Raw genomic sequence first — 20,227 nt, 5'->3', positions numbered from 1 at the left:
AGCTCCCCACTCACTCGCATCTCTCGGTGGGGAAAGCCGAGCACAAAGGCTCGTCGAGGCTGAATGCAAAGTTACATCGCTACAAACGCAGAGGGGAGAGAAATGCTGCGGTTTCTTCCAAAATACACAGCTTTAAGCCCAGCTCTCATCAGCGGCGCCGCGGACCCCTCTGGCGCAGCGCTGTGCGCTCGGACCGGCCGGCAGCCGCCGCTCGTTTTGGCGGCAACGTGCAGAACACTCGTCTAGCCCGGGCCTCGCTCGGTGAAGGCGGAGCTCGCCGTGCCGAGCGGCAGAAGCCCTTGGCTGGCCGTGCCCAGCGGCAGAAGCCCTTGGCCGCCGCCGGCCCCCGGGACGGGGGGCATCCCGGGCACGGCCCGGGGCGCGGAGGGGCCGCTGGACACGCCCCCTCCCCTCGCCGGCCAATGGGAACTCGCCGCCGGCCTCGTGCCGGAGGGGGACAGCCGGATCCTGCGGGGCGGGGCCGCTCTGGGGGCGGGGCCTCGAGGGGAGCGGACGACTGCTATTGGAGGAGCTCGGCCGGGGGGCGGGGCGGCCGGCGGGGAGAGGGGCGGGGCGGGCGCTCCGCGGCTCGGTGCGGGCAGCGCTCGGTGGCTGCGGCGGGAGCGGAGCGGGGCGGCCGCCCGGCAGGTGAGGGGCGACGGGCACCGGGGCCGCGGGGAGAGGAGCGCGGGCTGCTGCCGCCGCCGCGCCCGGCCCGGGGCGAGGAAGCGCTGCCAGGGGTCAGCGGCCGGCGGCAGGTGCCGCCCGGGGGCCGCGCTTTGTCTCCGCGTGGGGGGATGGGCGCGGCCCCTCCGGAGCGGCGGCGCCTCCCGGGCGGGGCGAGGGGGCTCCGGTGGGCCGGGAAACCCCCGCTCCGAGCCGCCCCCGCGGCTGGCTCTGCGGGGAGCAGGGTGGGGGTCCCCGCGGCTCCGCGCCCCGGAGGAGCAGCCGGGAGCGGGCGGCGATGCTGGCGAGCCCCTCCGGCGGCGATAGCGCTGCCGGGAGCGGGGAGCGGTGGGACCGGGCGAGTCCCCCGCGAGCTGGGTATGGCTCGGTGGGAGGTGGCACCGCGCCGAAGGTCGGGCAGCCCGTGCGGCCGCGCTGGAGGAGCTGCCCGGCCCTGGCCCCGCTCCTCGGAGCGCACTGACTGGGCAATTCCTGCTGGTCTGGAGATCTCGTTTTCCACCTTGAACACATTCCTTTTGAAGGAGTTTGCAGCAAGTGTTTGGGCCCCTCTGAGCAGGTGTGTTTTGTGTTCCAGGAGTTGCAATTTGAGATCTTTATTTTCTTAAATCTAAACTTTCTGTGACTGCTGCTTTATCTCAGGGCAGCAGTCTGGAACAGGAGTAGTCCTGGGAGAGCCTCTGGAGTGCTGCTCTAGTTACAAAGAGGAAGGGGCTTACAACTCTGAGTGTTGTAAAACAGCGGGGTCAGTATTTTACTTAAACAAATGCTCTATTCTGTGTAAGGCTGAATGTGATCTGCTCGTTTGTGACCTCACTTTTTGAATAGGGATCACAGAAGTGTTCTGCCTTGTGTATGCAATGCAGAAATCGATGACTTTTATTAATGATGTGCCTGTGTGACGTCAGGGGGCTAAGCCAGCGATGGAAGCATTCACCCTCATTCAGGGGGAAGCTAATGCACTGAGCTCTTTTGCTATGTGGTTTTGCATTGTAATGGGGAAATTGGTGTTTCTCCTTTCTCCAAATGGGGCATGGAATTTCACAGGTTTTAATAGGGTCACTTTGAGAGGCCGGCAATGCCTAACAGATCACCTGAGAAGAGAGCAAACTAGTTATGGATTGAGAAGAATCTGGCAGGGAAGGACTTGTAGGCAGTTTGGTGCTGAGCAGACTATTTCTATGCACATCCACACCTGTGTGCAGCTGAACTGGAATCTGCAAGCCAGGGACTTGCCCTGAACTGAGATTTGGCCAGAAAGCATTTACTATAGCGTGGTCATATATGGAATTTTCTCTTTAAATTTCTTCCTAACATGTGAAAAGAGTTAGGTTAGTAATACGATTACAATATTTAATAAGATTAAAATCACCAGCATAACTCTTGAGAAAGGTGGGTGCAGACTGTCAGCAGTTGACACTTTTAATCTCTACTTTCTCCCATGTGAGTGCTGTAAAGAGTTCAGGCTCCAAGACTCTGCTTGCTTTTCAGAACAGAAAAATTCTGCCCTCGTCTGCTGACAGCTCAGGTATTGCCTTACCTTTCATGTCCACCAACAGCATCATATTCCCAGCGGGGCCACGGGATGTTCCCATATAAGGGCAGAGGGAATAGCTGACAGAGGGCTGTAATGAGTGTGCAGAGCTGTTCCCTTCAGTGCCCGTCTTTGTGTGAAGCAGAGTTGTTGCTGGAGTGTTGCTGTTGCTGGCACGCTTGGGCTTTCCTGGCAATGCCAGCAGAGCCTGCAAGGACTAAACCAGCCTGAAAAGTCTCTGTTGCTGCCGAAGGTGGCCCCGTGAGCCTGGAGAGAGGCTGCCTGCCAAATTAAGCAGTGCCAGTTGTATGTTGGGTGTGCTCTGAAGGAAAAAGCACCCACCCAGGTTGCCTGTGTGGGGTGTGTGCTATCCAGCACTGTCCAACAGAAGACAAAAGTAATGGTACTTTCTGTCCTCTACTGTTGCTGTTTGCTTTCTGGAGTGTTCCTTTAGCCAGCAGTGATGGGTACAGGGAAGCATAGTATATTTTTCAGTGTAAATTTCAGTGTCAGCTGGAGAGGGAAAGCAACAGACGAGGACAACTTCAGAAGAAGATGAAGCAGCCACTCCCCAGAAATGCTTGAGATTTTTTTCTGGTAAAAGCTTTACTGCTGAATTGGGTAGTTTGACATTATTTCTCTTCTGTCGTCTTCTTCTCTGTCTCAGACCTTCCTGCTGCCTGTCAAAGCAAACTCACAAGGACATCAGTTTCTTCTCACTGACAGCCTCTCCGTCTGTTCTGTTTTCGTTTGTAGCTGTTGTTTTTTTTTTTCCTCCTGAAACTTCAAATTGTTTGTTGTAGCCAAGTTCTGAGCTAAACCCTCCCAATCTTGCATAAGGGCATCTTGGAGGAAGATGAAGGACTTTGATTCATCCCAGCTTGGGGGCTGTGCAGGATGGTAGCAGTCAGAGGAGGCATGAGCCTGCCTGCTTCCTTGTAAGAATTAGCCCTCTAGATACAAGCTAGTTTCAGGAAGCAGGGCTTGGACTGGCGCCCTTTTTGCTCACCTGGATCTTCAGTGAAACGTCTGTGCTCTGAGTGCTGGGATCTGGTGCGTTCTACTGACTCTCCTTTGCATTCCCTATAATCTGTTAAAGCCCTGGATTTGATTTGCATTTATTTGTGGTTCTTGTCAGTATCTGATTGCAGGATTACTGTATCTGAAAGGATTCATCTTCTGCTGTTCATGAAAACCATAGGAGGGCTGCTTTTGCCTTTATGGGAATGTGCCAGCTGGTCTTTCATTGTGCTGGTATCATTTTCCCTGTCCTGTTACTGGAGGCGTCTTTGATGGTTGTGATGATGTCTTTAGAGAAGATCTATATTGATCATTATTTGAGCTTTGTCTGGTTTCATCCCAGTGCTGGAAGACAATTCCTATAAATTCTGGCATGTGTTTTTCAGAATCGAGTGATTGAGGCAGTGGGAGCACGTGCACAGTCTCGTGATGCGATACCGCTGTTCCGCAAGGCAGAGTAGGTGCTTAATTTAGTTGGGAAACAGTAAACTCATGTGTTGCACTGTCTTCACTCCAGCACAGTGGTGAAAGCCAAAGGACCTTTCCTGGTGGCACACTTAATCTGGGAGACTCTCTAAAATCAGCATGGAGGGGGTTTTGCTACCTGCATTTTTCTCTGGCACCATGAAGAATCAGCCTGCGTACTGTGGTTTGCCACAGTGATCACTGAGATGCTCCCCTGCTTAATAAACTGGCCAGGGTTATAGTTGCTGGAGCTCAGACTTGCTAAGCTGCAAGGGTGCAAAAACACGAGGGAGGATGTTCCAACCTGTACCAACATGCAGCCCTGACTAATGGGAGAACCACAGTGCTTTGGTATGAGCTCTCTAAGGCTCTGCCTCTTCTCCAACTGCTGAAGTAATGAATGCTGAGGACTTGTTTTCACTGCTAATAATTTTTTTCCAGCCAAGTAGTAACTAAGACATCTGAGCTATTCTGAGGTTCCAGGAAACAATTTAGGTATTCTTTTCATTAACTAGAACTAAGTGCTGCCTCCCAATGCTTGTGAGGGAAAGAAAAAATAAGAAACAAATTACTTCAGTTTAGGTAAATTTTTTTTGTTGGCTTGTTATTGATTTTTTTTTTTTTTTAGTTTTGTTTTGTTATTGAATCAGTTTTTAAATAGTTTCTAATATCCTGAATTTAATTTTAGACCTTCACTTTCAAGTCCTGCCTCCCAATCTCAAGAAAGAAAAAGAGAGGAAAAGGAAGCAGAAAAGAAATTTGTGGAAGCATGATCTAATTGTAGATGTTGATCAAAATGTGAAATGAATCTTCTAATGAAACATATCCTAAGGAAATTTCCAGATGCCAGACTTTAATTGAATGGGAACATTAGTGATGTACTTGCAGTGTAAAAACTGCAAGTACTGTTAGGATCACTTCTTCTGTGCCTGCTAAACGTGTGAGATTTTGCTTTGCTTTTGGCTCTGAACTGTAACTGTGGAACAGCCTGGAACTGTTGAGTTTCCCCAGCCTCTGCTCTGCACCAGCATTGCTGCTCTCAAAATTCTTGCAACTTCATAGCTACTCCCTTCTAGAAAATGATAATTCATTTCCCTTCTTGAAGTATTTGAACACTGTAATTTTATCTTGCTACTTGTATCTATTCCTGGTCTATCTCATGTGGGAATTCTCCAGTCCCTGTGTCACAGGCTGTAAGGGGACTGATCTTTGCTTCTGGTGGTGGTTTAGCCAGGCTGCCTCTGTACTGGGGACTGGAGTTTAGGAAATGTGTCACCACTTGCTCTAGATACCCACATGGAATTTGTGGTGAGCCATTGGGATACACAGCTGTAAGGTATTGACTAAATGGTTTGCTGTTGCTTTGTATCTGCAGGTGCAGACAATTTCAAGTCATCACCATTCTCCCTCTCTTTGCACTTTTCCTTAATTCTGAAATTAAAGGCAGTGCTTCTGGGTTTCAGTGAAAAAAAACATGTGTGTCAGCTTATCTCAGCATAATGTGCTATTGAGTCTCAATGATGGGGTTCATCCTGCTGCTGTTACTGCAAGGAGAATGCAGTCCTTGTGTCCCACCCTTCCCTGCAGCTCTGCTGTGGCAGGAGGGTAGTTGTGCCTGGAACTGTGCAGGTGGAGGAAGCTGATTGTGTTCAAGCATTTATGTTGATGAAACTTGTTTTCTGACTACATTGCATGTCATTCTATAAATAGAATGGTTATGTTTGACATCTTACCCAGTTATAATAATTCTCAAAATTACTACATAGAAGTAGTGTTTTCAGCTGAGGGTTTCTGCCCATGTATGTAATTTCAAAATAATTTTGTTTCAATCTTTGCTCTTTTAGCTTTCCTGTACTGCATCATTTCACAGTTTGGTTAAGTGACTTCCCTGCTCTTTGTGAGGAGTTACATTAAGAACTGGAGTGCCACCTGTCTCTCCCCCTCTGATCCTGACTCCTGAAGGTTGTGTGCTCTTGAAATCTCTCTGTGCTTACAAGTGCCCATGCCCTCATCCTCCTGTGTGAGACAATGAAGAATTTTTGGGTTCTCTAATTTCCATAAAGAAATGCCAACCTCTGTGGACAGCTGGCCAAGCAAATGCTTGAGAAAATGCTCCTGGCACTGCCTGCTGAGTGTTCTGCTCAGCTGGAAGTCCTTCAGACAAAAAATATTTGAAGCAGAGGAGCCATGGCTTCAGAGATGGTCCTGCCAGACCAGGCTTTATCAGAAATCATGTCCTCACTGAAGCTGTTGTAGCGTTTTGGACAGCTTGGAGTTAGTTAATGGTCCTGAAGCAACTCTCTCTTTAGTACTTTCAGCCTTGATCCCAAGATTTTTTTGCATTGAACCTTCTTAAAATGCTAGAGAGAGCGATTGTGTTAGTGAATTACAAAATTATCATACGTGAGAGCATTTTGGTAACACATGTGGTGAGAATTTTGATCATCTGTTTGCTGTCTTCCACATACCAGAGACATAAACTCTTTTCACCTGTCTTCTACTGTCTCCTAATTCTAGTGTAGCCAAAAGTTGTATGTGCTAGAGATGTCTAGTGCAGAAGAAGTTCCTGGACTTTTGAATTGCACTGACATCAATATTTTGATCTTTATTTGCTTCCTGCTTGACTTTTTGCATACAGATTACAGTCTACTACTGAATGATTCTACCCCAGAGAATGGTAAAGCTGATCTGCAACTGAATTAATTGCATGAGATCTGTGTGTGCCACTGTGAGAAATGGAGAAGTACTAACCAGGGGCTTGGTTTATTTGCCAGATCGTTTCAGCATTTTGATAGAAATTGATGAAATGAGGCTGCAGAAAGGCTGAAGTACCTGGAGAGACTACAGCATTTGTGAATTTATATTCTGATCCTTAGCTGAAATGTATTTTGAATTGCATTTCATGTCAACCTGAAACTTGAGAGAGATTTAAGACAAAGATTGCAAGGGCATTTTGGTGTTGGTCCTGCATGGCAGTGCAGCTTTCTCATGGCTGTGATGGAGAGGTGTGGTTCCCTTGTGTGCCTGTGCCTTCTGAGGCACTGCCGTGGCTGTCACGGGTAACACTGACTCGTACTGTTTATTTCCTCCTTTGATCTAATTTTTTTCCTCTCTTATGGGGATTTGTAACCAGAAACTGTTCTCCAGATGTGTGACAGCCAACAGAGGTGCATGTGCAATTTCAGAATGGCCCTGGGTGATTGCTACCAGCTTGTCCTCTTGGCAGCATAGGCAGAATTTGAATTGGCAGGAAGGCAGAGCAGCCCCTGCGGCACTGCCATCCCCGAGTGACTCGATGTGCTGAGCTCCTTGGCCTCAGTAACAGGCAGCTGGAGCCCCAGAGCTGGAGTGTCTGGTTGTGCTTTGTGCCCAGCACTGCTGAGATGATGCAGAGCTAAAGAAAAAGGAGTGGTGGGGTAGAGCAGCTGCCATACTAATGCTGCTCTTGCTCTCTGTACTGCCCAGAGGGCAGGTACCTGCAGGATGACCTCCCACAGCAGCACAGATGGGCAGCAGGAACTGTGCTGCTGGCAGTGTGGTCATATAAGCAGCTGCACAGGACCAGATGAAAGAGCCATTTAGCCTGTTTTGCTTTCTCTGGGCTTGGGACAGTCAAGTCTCTGTCCTCACAGTGCCCGAGTCACCATGGCCCCTTCCTTCTCCACACTGAACTGGTCTGCAGGGGAGGTGAAAGCCTGTGTCAGTAGCCTCAGTAACAGGCTCAGCAGAGTGCCACAAATATAAAGGCTTCTGACAATCATGCTTTCTTGCTAATTATGTTTTTGAGTTATTCCTGTATGTTGTACTGGCAGTACTGTTGTGGATACTTGAGCTTTTTAAATGCATTTTCTGGGCATAGAACACAGGCAGCCCCCTGCCATTGATGGTCTTGCAAGTAATTGTTCTGTTTCATTGTGGGTCTGATGCCTGTCTGTACAGGGTGGTGGCATCATGAAGGTTTACTTAATGACCTATACTGATAATGGCCACTGTTCACAATGCTTAACTAGGCCCCACCACTGTGGAGAGCTGTCTCTCTTAAACTCTGTGAATAAGGATTGTGAAGAGTGGAAAGAGTGGGCAAGCTGATGGACATATCACATAACAGTGTTATTTTGGATCCAGCCATCCAAATATATCTAGAGCATCCCAGCATCACAGACCTGCTGTGGCCGAGCTCTTGCCATGGACCTATGAATGCCAAACTCATTAGCTACAGACAAATGACATCTGAATGGTGTTTACCCTCCAGTGGATGACAGGGATGGGTGTCCTGCTGGGAGGAATTTGTGTGCTGGTGCTGCTCACACAGTCCCAAGAACATTTCTGTTTAAGTACTTTTGCATTTTGGCGTTCTCTTGCTGATCAAAGGTTTGTGTCTGTGCCTGCTGCAGGTGTTTAGCATCCACATGCAAGTCCCAGGATGCTGCTGGGATGCTACTTTGCACTGAGCAAAGCTGTTACAGGAGAATGACCTGCACTCCCAGTTCTGTGGTTTCATCCTTTTCCTGCATGTTTGAAAGCCACTGGGCTATGCATCTGTTTGCCTTCCTCCCAGTGCTGCCAGCACAGTGAGATCCTAACGGGTGCTACAGTGACAATTACTGACACTGTGTGTTCTGCAGGCTGCCAGAGCCTGTTTGATCATCAAAACACAAATGACACCTGGCTTTTCAGCTCTAGGACTGTAATCTGCATCCCCAAGTGCACCATGTAGAAAGGACCAGAAGGCACAAGGTCCTAATGAAGGAACTTTGCCCAAAACACAATGTGTTTATTTTAAGCAGGTAGAAATTTTATGTATGCAATGATTCACAAGGGAAATGGTCTCAAACAGTATAAACACATGGACCATTCTTGTTATTCCACTCGGTAATGAAAAATACATCTCAAAACCCTCTTTTCTGTATAGAGAAAAAATAAAACTTTTTGTGATTGTAAAACTCTTTATCTCTGCTGGGAACTGTCTTCTGTGTTGCTGCTTCACAGACTGAAATAGAACTGTTAGCTGACAAAATAGTACTGATGTCTTTACCACTTGGTGACCTGTAGGAAGACCTGTGTTTGTCTTCAGGCTGCTTTTCTGTGTTTGCTCTGAGAAGTCTTGTGCCTTTGGCCTGTTTTGGACAGAAAGGTGAAAAGCTCAATTGGAGGAAGGAAAATTGATCTTTTGAGAGATGCAAGAAAAAATAAAGTATTGCAGGACTTTCCCTCTAAGGGAGCAAAATACTACCTTTTAAATGAAGATTCTGTTTACGTGTGTTAATTCCCTTTGGTTTTTTGTGGGATGGAAAGGTCACTTTGTATATATCTAAGCTATGAAAAAATCAATTGTTTAATCAATTTCTAAAGTAGATTTAGTGAAAATGACTACTGTGGTGTGGCTTGGGCTTTGATGTGTGGAGGTGTCCCAAAAAGCTGCTAGAAAAGTCAATGCAGGGCATTGCTGGAAATAAGCTTACAGAAATTGTAGGGGAATTTTCTGTCCCATTCAGTGTGTCCACGGGGTGTTTTTTTTCCCCTTGCCCAGTCCCAGCGTGGCTTTCTCCTGGTGTTCCTACTGAAAGAATGGATCGCTGCGAGCAGATCAACAAAAGCAGTCATGCAGTTCACTTGAGCAATCATGCATAAATATGAGCAGACTTTCTGCTGTTCAAACTGATGGGTAGCCTTCCCTGAAACCAGTTTTCCATAGGCTGCTTGTTCCTGCTACTTGGAGCTGTCTTGGTGATCTTGTCCCTGACAGACAGCCAGGTATTGGTGCTCCCAGATAGCTGGGCCAGGGGGTTCACAATGGGAAATAAATTTCTTGCTTTGAAAGTGCCAAGGTAAGGACTGGCAAAAGCCATATATTTTATTCTACTATTGCCTTGGAATTATTTTCTTCCAAGTGGTGTAACAGAGCAAGCCCTTCCAGCTGTCACACTGACCCACACCCAAAGCTGGCCCATGCTCCTGCCTTACACAGAGCATAAGCTCTCTACCTTGTGCCCTTTGCAAACTTAGATGTGGGTTTATTGTACAACACCAAATGAGAAGTAACACAAAATGAGAAGTGCCACACAATGGAAATCTGGTCAGAGGTGGAAGTTCAATGGGCCTGCTGCTAGAACAGAAGTAGAGGAAGGTACCAGTCCTTGTGATATGGAGTGCCTGGTTAACACCTACAAGGGATTAATGCTTTTCATGCAGTACCTTGAATAAGTTAGGTCTTTGGGTAGGTTTGAGTTATAATTTTGGTGTGTACTTCAGAGGATATACACCTCTGAAGGGATGGATTGTGTTAATAGTAAGAAAGTGCTGCTGGAAAGGAACACGGCAGCAGGTGACTGTTCATGTAATGTGTTTCTTGGATGTTTGACTTGGAGCCATAGAATGGTATGAATAATTGATCTGTGCCAACACCAACAGCAAACCTCATAATTATTTAATTAAAATAAAAGGCTGATGCTTCTGAAATCATGGGTTACTGGGTACATTTCAGAAAGTGGTATTCCTAGCAGGTGACTTCAGCAAGCATCAGCAGTGTCCTCTGCTGTTCAGTAGTTCATCAGTTTTCTGAAAATAAGTCTAAAGCCACTGCTAATGTTGATTCAGCAGAGAAGCAGGCCATGCTGAGGAAAAATTCAAAACCATGGCTAGATATGACAGGAATGTAGGAATTTTCTTGCTTAAATGTTCTGAATAGTATGTAAGTTTTTGGCAGAATGGGGAGGTAGTGAAGTTTACCTTAGAGGTTTTGGAGAAATGATTAAATGGCGATTAAGAAAGAAATGAGCTCCTTACCCTCAGTACAGTCAGATAATTGACTGTTAGTGAATTGATACCATCTTTGCAGCCTGATTTCTGTAGCTCCTCCGTTATGCTGTAAAATGAGTCCAGTGAAATTGCATCCATCTGATAGAGGCAAGTTTGGACTTCTGTGTGCCAGAGATGCTGGTTTTTCACTGATTGTGCCTCACCAAAGCAGTGACCCTGAAGAAGGGGAGAGAGGTGGGGGGAGGACAATCAAATTGATATTTTAAAACCAAACAAACAAACAGGAAAAAGTTGTTCAAGGACTCAAGAAAAGATGCTTTGTACTGAGACGCTGATGGGACCAATCTGTTGATTGCCAAAAAAGCTATTGAAAGGTGAGTTGGTTAAAACATGTGCATAATTGACTCTGAGAAGCTCCTCTTTAATCCAGCAGAGAAGGAATTAATGGCTCAAGGCAGAAGGCAAACAAATAAGAAATTAGTCTGGCCTCGCTGCCAGAAAGAATGATTGAGCCATTGTAGCAAACTACTAGCAGAGTAGTGAACTTAGGTTTTGACCTCCAAAGGCCTTTAGTCTGGATGCCATAAACCACTACATTTCACAGAACCACTTAATGGGCTTTATGGAGGTGTGAGTGGATAAAATGGAACAGTGCCTGTGTGTTAGGCAGGAAATCAGAGCGGCTGTACCTTAAATTATGTGACTCTGACTAGTCCTGGTGCAATTGATTTCTGTTTTTCTGTGCTTTAGAAATAACCCCAAGACCAATTCAGTCATGTTCTTTTCCTTCCAAACTTTGTTTATATCTAGATGATTTATGCACCATGAGTGGTACATCCTGGATGTAAAGAATTTTGTTCATGACAGGAGTGTCACCTTGAGGTGTGTACTTCAAATATCTAATGAAAATGAAATCTTCTTTATATTTTTTATATTTCTTAGAAATATCAGTGTAATGGTGAAATAGTGTATCTCACCTGTCCAGCAGTATTTATTTTATTGATTAAACTTTTTAGGAGAGTAGAGTTTTATTAAGCATTTAGTGTGTAAACCCATGTACTAAAAGGAATTGTGTTAAAATCCAATGGCATTTAAGTAATTCAGTTTCATAATCTTCTCTTGCATTCAATGTGAAAATCCTATACAAGAAGTAAATCTGATGAATGTTGTTATTTAGCCTCTGATTGTTTCAGAATAACTTGTGATTGTTTACAGGCTGAAAGTGAAAGAACTTTACAAGGCTGGGAAATCATTGAGCTCATTTAGTTTGATGCCGTGTAAAGCAAGGCAGTGGCCTTTCTTGAATTTAAGCTAAACATTCAAGTTGAGACTGAATGTTAACAAAGAGAAGAGTTGTAAGTGATGGAGAGCTTGCCCTACTAAATACATCTCAAAATACCTTTGAGAAAAGAAGCTTGAAAAACAGACCTTGGTCTGCTCAGGCCAAAAATATGCAATTAGCAAATTATTAACCTTGTTGTGAATGGTTTAAGTAACGTGGTACTTGTTCTGTTTCTCTTCTGATTGACTATATAATAGCCACCATCAGCAGTCTCTGCTGTGTGCTGGATTGCAAAATCTGCTAATTAACACATTCGTTTCATATTGCTGCTGCCAATGTTTGCATTGAAGAACGTGGCTTTTTTTGGCCATATGGATGGGTGGGAATATCAAGATCGTGTTATGGCTCTGTGCTCATTCATGTGTGATGCTTTGTGCTCTGTTTTTCCCAAGACATCTAATCAGGCTTGGGGCTGAGCAGTGCCTTTTTGGAGAATCTTTAACTGAAAGGTCAAAAAAAGCACAAGGCTCAGAGACAAGTCTTGCTGTCACTCTTCCCAGCTGCCCCCCCGCCCTCCTTTGTGTGTGTCTCTCCACTATACATATGTAGGAGTCCTTCACCCTGCACATTCAGCTGTTACTTCTTTCCTGAGACTCAGGGTTTTAAGTGCCACTCATGGTCTTCCCAAAGACAGCACAACTCTGCCAGCTGGATCTCCCTCGGGCTGGGGGTGGATGGTTTGTGGTGTGGGAGTTCCTGGCACTCACCTGCTGATGGGGCTGCTGGTTTTGCACCGTTGCTGTGCACTGTCAGCTGCCTGGCATCTGTGTGTCTCAATTACCCTCGTGTAGGTAGACCAGGATTTACCCTAAAGGCAGTATTTGCTTATGGGCTGGTATCTGGTGGTTCTTCCAGGGAGTGGGAAGGAAAGTGAGCCTTACAGTGGTCTCAAAGTGAGGGCTCCAAATTATGCCATGGAGGCTGAAGACTTGGATTTGCAGTCCAGATCGGGTCTGACATAAGTAAATTTGTTCACACCCTCTGCTACATCCCATCCATGCGCTGAAAGTGTTACCAGGAAACTCCCTGTGGGAGAGCATAACCATCAGGAGGGGGAGATGGTAAAATCTGGGTATTTATTCCAGCTCTCAGGGTGCATCTGAGGAAGATGCCTTTGTTTTATTGAATGAGAGATATTTTATGCTATTGATGGGCTTGTGCCTGTTGTAAGAGCATTTGAGGCAGGCAGCTCTTTTGCTTTTGCTGCCATTATTTCAGCCCTGCTTGGTTCCTTCCCTTACTTCTCCTTTCCCTTACTCGTCAAGTGCAACTGAAAACAAGGTACTGAGGCAGCCCATCTAGTTTTTTGTATGCAATCTAGCAAATATTAGTGCTGGAAACTGGGCTCTTGCTGCTGTTTGTCTGGTAACATTACCCTCTGTTGTTTCCTTGTGCTGCTTTTGAAAAATGCTGGTTTGGTTTCTCTTTGAGAGGTGGTTGGCCCATAAATGTATTCCAACCCACCTAATAATTCTTCTCTCAAATCTTTCATCAGTTTTTTTCTGTTATATAGTTTAAAAAGAAAAAAAAAACCAAACGCCTTCCTTTACCCCTGGAAACAGGAGTCGTCTTGTTCTGCTGAGCTGAGTGCTGCTCACGTTGATCACTGCTGTTCCCTTTGTCTCCGTTTATTTTAGAGTTAAGTTATAAGCTGTTTAAGACTAGGCTATTTTTGTTCTGTATTTTTGCAGGGTCTTTTACATGGGTCTTCTAAACACTAAAGTAAATGCTCTTAAAGGCAAAAGTACCATCTGTATCAGGGCAGGATGGTAATTGCTCTAAAAATGGAGCTTTGTGGGTTTATTCTGATAAACCATTTTGGCAAGCACATGCCTGGACAGAGGAATGCCTGTGTCAGGGCTGGGCTTATGACCATCTTCTGTCTTTATGTTGGATTGGTCTTTGTCTGCCTGATGCTTTATGATCCCACCTTCTCCCTGTCCCTCTTTTGACAGTAGCTGTGGTGCTCAGCAGGGGCTCCCTGGCTGTGTTTGCTTTAGCTGGAGAGGTGTTTGCCTTCACTGCAGAATTCCAGTTTCCAGCTGCCAGGAAACCCGGAGCGCTTTTGTTGATTTGTTAGGGCACAGTGCACCTCAGGAATGCCTTTGCTAAGGAGCTGGGAGTGATGGAGGGGATCCTGCCTGTTGCAGTGTGAAGCCTTCTTGTTCCTCTCTACAGAAACACCAAGCAGGAATCCCCTAAAGCAAGGCAGAGAAATAGCTCACACGGCTGACTACATTGGAGGGTGTCAAAGTGAGACTCACTTAGGTTTCCCTGGCAGAGGAGTAAGGCAATGAATGATAGCTGCAATTTTAAGTGAGTTTTTGTGGGAGATGATATGTGAATTGCCCTACTGGAGGGTTTGTATGCATTAGGTCAGTGTTAAGAGCTGGCATTCCTGAGCCACTGACTAGGGCTTTTTTTCTGGGACTTGGCTTTGGGCCATCTAAATCTTTTGCACTTGGAAGAAGCAAGTTTCAACCTCTTTGGATTTGCAAATTTCTAAACATTTTACAATACAGATACAGCAATGGATTTGGCTTTTTAGTTATCTTTGGAGACAGCAAAAGTCTATGGACTACAAGTTTAAAAACCACTGATGTGAGCATGTCTTCCTGTAGTGAGTTCAGCAGAACACCTTCACCTCTCTAATGTGTTGCAGCCATCTGATGTGTACCCCTTTTCTTTGCTTGTATTTCCTGCACACACAAATGCACATTTCTGGACTCTTTCTTTCATTTCAAATTTTGGAGGCTGTTGCCCCAGGTGATCTGAAAATGTCTGGTGTTTGTGCAGGGCAGGGTGGTCAGCTGGTCACTTTGTTTTGATCAAGTATTTGGTAGTTGCAGAGTAGGTTGTGTTTATGGGGCATTGGTGCTGAGAAGGAATTTCCTTTCCTGGCTGAGGTAGAAAGGCTGTCCATGTACTGCTTTATTCCTTTGCTTTAGCATTCCTTGAGGTTGTTTCCCTATTTTACAAATGCATCTTTTGAGAACTGCCAGGAAAATGTCTCTCTCAAATGGAAATGGAAATTTCTGAGCTCACAGGAATGAAAACCTTTGGGTCTGTGCTCACTGAGTGAAAAGAGGATTACCAACCAGCCATTCTCCAATGTGCAAAGCAGTGGAGCAAAGTCTGCAGAGACCTTCTGAAAGTTATTGGCTTTCCCAGGGAAGGGTGCTTGTGAATAGAATTGAATAAGGTTGCTTGCGTCCCTCTTGGCTTCCCTGCTGCAAGTACAGAAAGCAGTGAAACTTGGAACTCAGTAGATGCCTGAATAAAATGGGAAACGGGGTTTTTTCAAAGTAGATTCTTTGTGAACAGGTCTAGAGCCAATGTTCCTGCATTACTGTAAGAGAATTAATGGGTTTGTGACTGCATTTAGGCCTGAAAAAAGCAGGGAGGCAATGCTGATTTTTCCAGAACTGCTTGAAGGGTTCAGAAATGAGGATGTTGTGCTGGAGCAGATGCAGATGGCTTATTTTCATTGGGGACTGTTAAACCTGCCAGAGTGTAAACTGCATCTTAACAGGAAGATGTGAGACAAGGTCTGCACATCTCTCTCTCCTAATTACTACAGCTCAGCTGCTGCTGTCTCTTACACTTACACATCTGAAAGGTGACAATGACAATGTCTTGAATGGCAAAGCAATAGCAAAAAGGGTCTTTTTTTTTCTGTAGTCTGTAACAAAGAAGTTGTTCAACCAATAGTCAAAAATATCCCTATGAAAAATCTTTCTCCCAGAAACTGCATCTGTTATTCCAGAAGATAATCATAATTTCTGTAGATCTTGATGGCTTGTCTCCTGAGTGACTACAGGTAAAGCAGCAACCAACTCTCTCCTCTTTCCCACACTAAGAGCCTCAGGAATGTTCACAACAGCAGTAGGACTTCCATTTTTGCTGTCCCTGCAGTTCTGCACTGGGTTGCCTATGTACACATTATCTCTTTCAAGAAGTTGGAAAGCTCTTCACACCTGTTCTAGCAAAAATCTCCTGTAGCATTTTCACAGTACTTACTTTAGGTGCCAAAACGAAGACTTTCAGATCCTGATCATTCGTGGCATGCAAAAGATGAGGTAGTTTTTATGACCTCCTGTTAGAGGAACAGGTATTTCAGTGGGAAAGATGGTACTGTGGTTGTGATGGCATTGCAGTGGTACAGCCAGAGTGGAGGCAGTGGCAGCTCCCAGCTGGGCTGCAAGTGATCGTTGGACTTGGTGTTTCTCCCTGAAAATCTGTTTTAGGTCAGGGTCTCTCCTGGCAGTCTTGTCGGTTAGCTATAAATGTGTTCAGCCTTCTCTGACCCTTCCTCTGTTTCACTGTATCCCTGTAAATCTGGTTTAAGAAACAGCTTTGTGGAAGTTTGTCTTCCTGCCTCCCCACCTGTTCTGTTTAGCTCAGGAGAACATGCTGCCAGGGCAGAATGGACTCTGCTGAGACACTGCATGGGCTGATGGGGCTCCTCTTCTTGAGGACAACCACACAGCTGAAAAAAAGGAAAAACAATGCTAAAACCACAGAATTTTTAGGTGAGATGAGAACGTCCTTCTTCATAGCCAGCTCACAAATAGGGAATAAAAGCTGAAGCAAGGGGATGCCTGTCCATTTGTATCAGCCTGGGAAATGCTGGATTTCCCTCTTGAGACCTTTGCCTCAGGCATCTTGCCAAAAGGCATCTAGTCTCTATTCACTTCAGACACATACAGTTCCTAAGCCCAAAATGTGCAGAAGGCTCATGAACTGTGATCAGCTGAAGGCCAGAAAGCATGACCTGGTGCTTCATAAAAATCAATGAATTGAAGAGCTGTGACTTGTGGATGCTTTGGAAGCATGAGCAGCACCTGCTGTGCAATGTGAACCTAAAGAGCCTCAAAGGGCAATCAGCTCAAACATGGATCTAACCTGTATTTACGGTAGGAAAGTAACCTGGAATCTGTGCTGAAAATTAGAATTTGCATAAGTGAAATGATTTAGCAAACGCATGCAGTTGCTTTCTTCATGGATCCTGTGTATGGGATCTCTTTATTCAGAGCACAAAGAATTCAAGACAAATTTTACTTTGGAGCTAAAAGGCAAGTTTTTAGCAAAGGCAGTGCAAGCAGTGTTGGGACAGACTCCAGGTCTTTGGTGTTGCTGAAGAAACACAAACAACTGCAAAGAAGGGTATAGCTCAGATCCTTTTGCCAGCATGCTTAGCAGGCAGCCCTGGACCAGATCTGGTTCAGGCTTTGACAAGTGACCTCTGTCACTGAACAGGAACATAAAGAGCCTCAGTGAGCTTTGGCTGAACTAGGCTTTTGCCTCTCTGCTCTGGAGAGAGAGTAACCTCAGTGTTCCCTTCCCTCCCTCCCTCAGTGTGTCTGTGAAAATACTAACTTGATTTAGCTGCCAAAAAAAGACATTTGAAAAGTGTACATTGCTCTCCTGTGTCCCAGCTTCTGTAAAATATGGGTTATGGTTGGTTCCTGTATATGGCGCTCAGTAATTTTACAGAAGAGAAAACGGCACCGCTGCAACTATCCCCACAACACTTAATACAGTGAGGTCTTAGTCTGTGCTAGGACTCCAGAGTGCTATTCTGGGCATTATGAACCTGATTATATTACACACAGAGCTCAGATGGCTCAGAGCCACACTCAGGATATTAACTGTTTCTATTAAGCTTTGCATTTAGAGATCCTTCTGTCAGAGGAGGGGGGCAGTGCTGGACGAGCTGGCATTCCCACAGCAGAGCAGTGTGTGTCAGCATGGGTAGGGAGTGTTTTGTATTTCATTTGCACAAGGGATAACCCGAGTTCCAGAGCTTGCTAACTTATGGGTGCTCAGTGTAATAATATTTCAATGTACTTGTTTTTGTAGCTGCAGGTGTTGTGGAGGAGACACTTACTGATGGAGATGTACAGGAGTGCAGGAGAAACTTTACAAAGTGCTATAAATATATCATAAGGGGAAATCCATACATAGTGTGTCATCTGACAGAGAATGTGATAAAGTGGCATTGACTGTGATTACTTGTGATTCTTGACAGCCTGTGCCCCTGAAAGAGTGTTTTTAAGACTTGTTTTAGTTTGTGATGAAGGTGGCTTTAGGAATAGTGAAGATCCTTCCGTTTCTCTTAAAAAAAAAAAAAAAAAAGGTTTCTTTTCATGGCTTTGTTTAGTGCTGTTTGAGAGTTTGTAAAAACAAACACCCTGAAAGCCCAAACAACAACAATAATAAAAGAAACCCTTTGTGGATCACCTCTGTGAGCCAAACAAAGTTGATGAGTTTCTCACTGTTTGAATACACATTGTCTGCCAGGTGGGAACTGTGCAGCTTTCTTCCCTCATCACCCTGCAAGTGCAGGAAGAGATAAGAGGAATTTATTTAATCCTGCCCTCACACTGGCTGAATTTGAAGCACACTACCAGTCAGGTATGCTGAATTTGGAGCCTTAAAGGCTGCCTTGAGTAGGAAAGGAAGGCAGAGAGTGTGGCTGTTAGGGATATGAGGCCCTGGGATAGTGCTAGTGGGAGAAGAGGGATGCTGGACACGGTAGCACATGCTGTTGGGAAAGCAACAAAGCAGCCTCTCGTCTTGCCCTGGAGGTAATGAGAATTTGCCTTTGTGGGGCTTGGGGTTAAACCCTCTTCAATAAAACTGCAGTTTGCAGCTCCTTTTTCTGTACTGGGAGAGATGCAGCTTTTGAGCAGGAACTGGCTACTGTGCAGCAAGGTTATTCTATTCAGAAGGCAGAAACAAGTGGATGGAGGTATCCATGTGCCATGTGGATCCACATGCCACTGTTCAGTTTGTGCCTTGGCTGATGGAGAGGGGTTGAGTTTGCATGTGTTTTACTGAATATCCCCTTTCTCAGAAAGCAAACAGCTGACATCTTGACCTTGCAAAGGCTTGGACATCTTTACCTTTTGAAAGCACTGCTCTCCAAGTGTGGGTCTATAGTGCAAAAAATGCACATGATGACCTTGGTCTTCCTGTGCCTTCTTGGCTACACTTTTTGTCTGGGATGCCAGTGACCCTGAGATCTGGACATTTTCCTCTGCTGTTTTGTGTTAAGAATGAACAAACTGTAATGTGTGGAAGCAGTTTCTTTGATTGAACCAATCAAAATAAACTTGAGGGGATGGTGGTGGTGGTTGAGAGAGCTTGGCTGAGACCTGGTAATTGGGCTGGTGCGAGAAATCACTCATCTATCACACTGGGGATAGCGAGAAGGAAAAGGGCAGCCAGGAAGGGACTGAATGGAAATCAGTCCCCGAAATAAATATTGCATGAGTGGGGCATAAAGAGTCTCCTTCAAATCAGATTCTGTGCCTCAGCCTTCCTCCAGAATTTCCTGCAATTTAGACAAATGACCAACTTCAGATTTTTTAAGTGGTGTTTGTGCTGAACACTTGCAGCCGTGCGTTCCCATCCAGCTGCTGAGGAGAAATCCTTGTTCTTCAGTCTTGCTTGGAGCTGCTCTGCGCTTTTTTGTGGCAGCAGCTTTTTGCAATAGGAGCCGCCCCCCCCGGCCCAGGATGGCTTTTTCTGTGAAAGAAGGCAGCGCGGCCAGGCAGACATTATCCCTTGCCGGAAGGAGGGACCCGGGCTCCCTGGGGAGGAGGGACGGGGAGCGAGTGATTCATTGCAGCTGGCTGCAGTTTGGCCTCCTCTCTCTCTTTGCCCTGGGTGCCAGGGAGTGACAGCTTGTGGGCAGCAGGCCAAGCTGTGAAAAGAGGAGTGTGTGAGGCCTTTAGCTTTCTCATGCTTTATCAAGCTGCAAAGAATAGCTCGATATTCAGCCAGCGTTGGTGCAGGTCAGGAGAATGGAAATGCGGACTTAACTCCTGACATGCTGGCTGATGGCTGACCGCAGGCTCCGCGCCCGCGAGGCCGGCTTTGTACCGCAGCCTGTGGGGCAAAAGGGAGGAAAGGTGCCTTGGTGACGTGGTAAAGATAACTTTTTGTGAAGTGGTCAGCCTCTGGGACCTGCTGGGAGAGTGGAAAGATGAAAAAAGAACTTTGTTCTTGTGGCTTGCTGGCTGCGCGCTGGTGGAGGATGGAAACACTGGAAAGGAGAGCTGCAGGAATGACGAGCGTCCTGGGAAAGTGAGCGGGACTGTGGTGGACGAGTGGCAGGTCTGTCCCTTCCCTGCTGGCACAGCACCGGGGGCTGTGGTGTCAGTGCCGAGGGCAGGACGGGGCCATTGCCGGGATGTGCCCGGGTGCCGAGGTCCTGCCAGCCTGTGCGAAGGGCTGCCCGCCGGCGCGCAGGGAGTTAAGCTCCTCATCGCCCGGGGGTGAGCCTACTTCGGGGTGTTGAGCTCCATTCCCACGGCTTTTCCTTTCTGAGGGCTGGGGGAGGGATCGCCTGGAACAAGTAAAATGCCTGGAGGCTGGAAAACAGCACCCCGGCCCCTCTGGCCTTGTGTTGGTCT

The 20,227-nt window shown here is 46.3% G+C and overlaps 1 protein-coding gene across 5 annotated transcripts in view; it reads left to right on the top strand.

Annotated features, from left to right (window-relative positions):
- Positions 1-575: 575 nt before the first annotated feature.
- PLXNB1 (plexin B1) overlaps positions 576-20,227 on the top strand; it is a 77,019-nt gene continuing 57,367 nt past the window's right edge. For 4 of the 5 annotated variants that reach the window (XM_030227942.2, XM_030227941.2, XM_030227939.2 and 1 more), the window contains exon 1: positions 576-648. The gene's annotated coding sequence lies outside the window, so the exon portion shown is untranslated. The remainder of the gene's footprint in view (positions 649-20,227) is intronic. The other variant, XM_050979268.1, reaches the window with a different exon arrangement.

The sequence above is a fragment of the Serinus canaria genome, chromosome 12 (assembly GCF_022539315.1).
Source record: "Serinus canaria isolate serCan28SL12 chromosome 12, serCan2020, whole genome shotgun sequence".
Classification (NCBI taxonomy): Eukaryota; Metazoa; Chordata; class Aves; order Passeriformes; family Fringillidae; genus Serinus; species Serinus canaria.
This window is presented reverse-complemented; position numbering and strand designations above follow the sequence as displayed.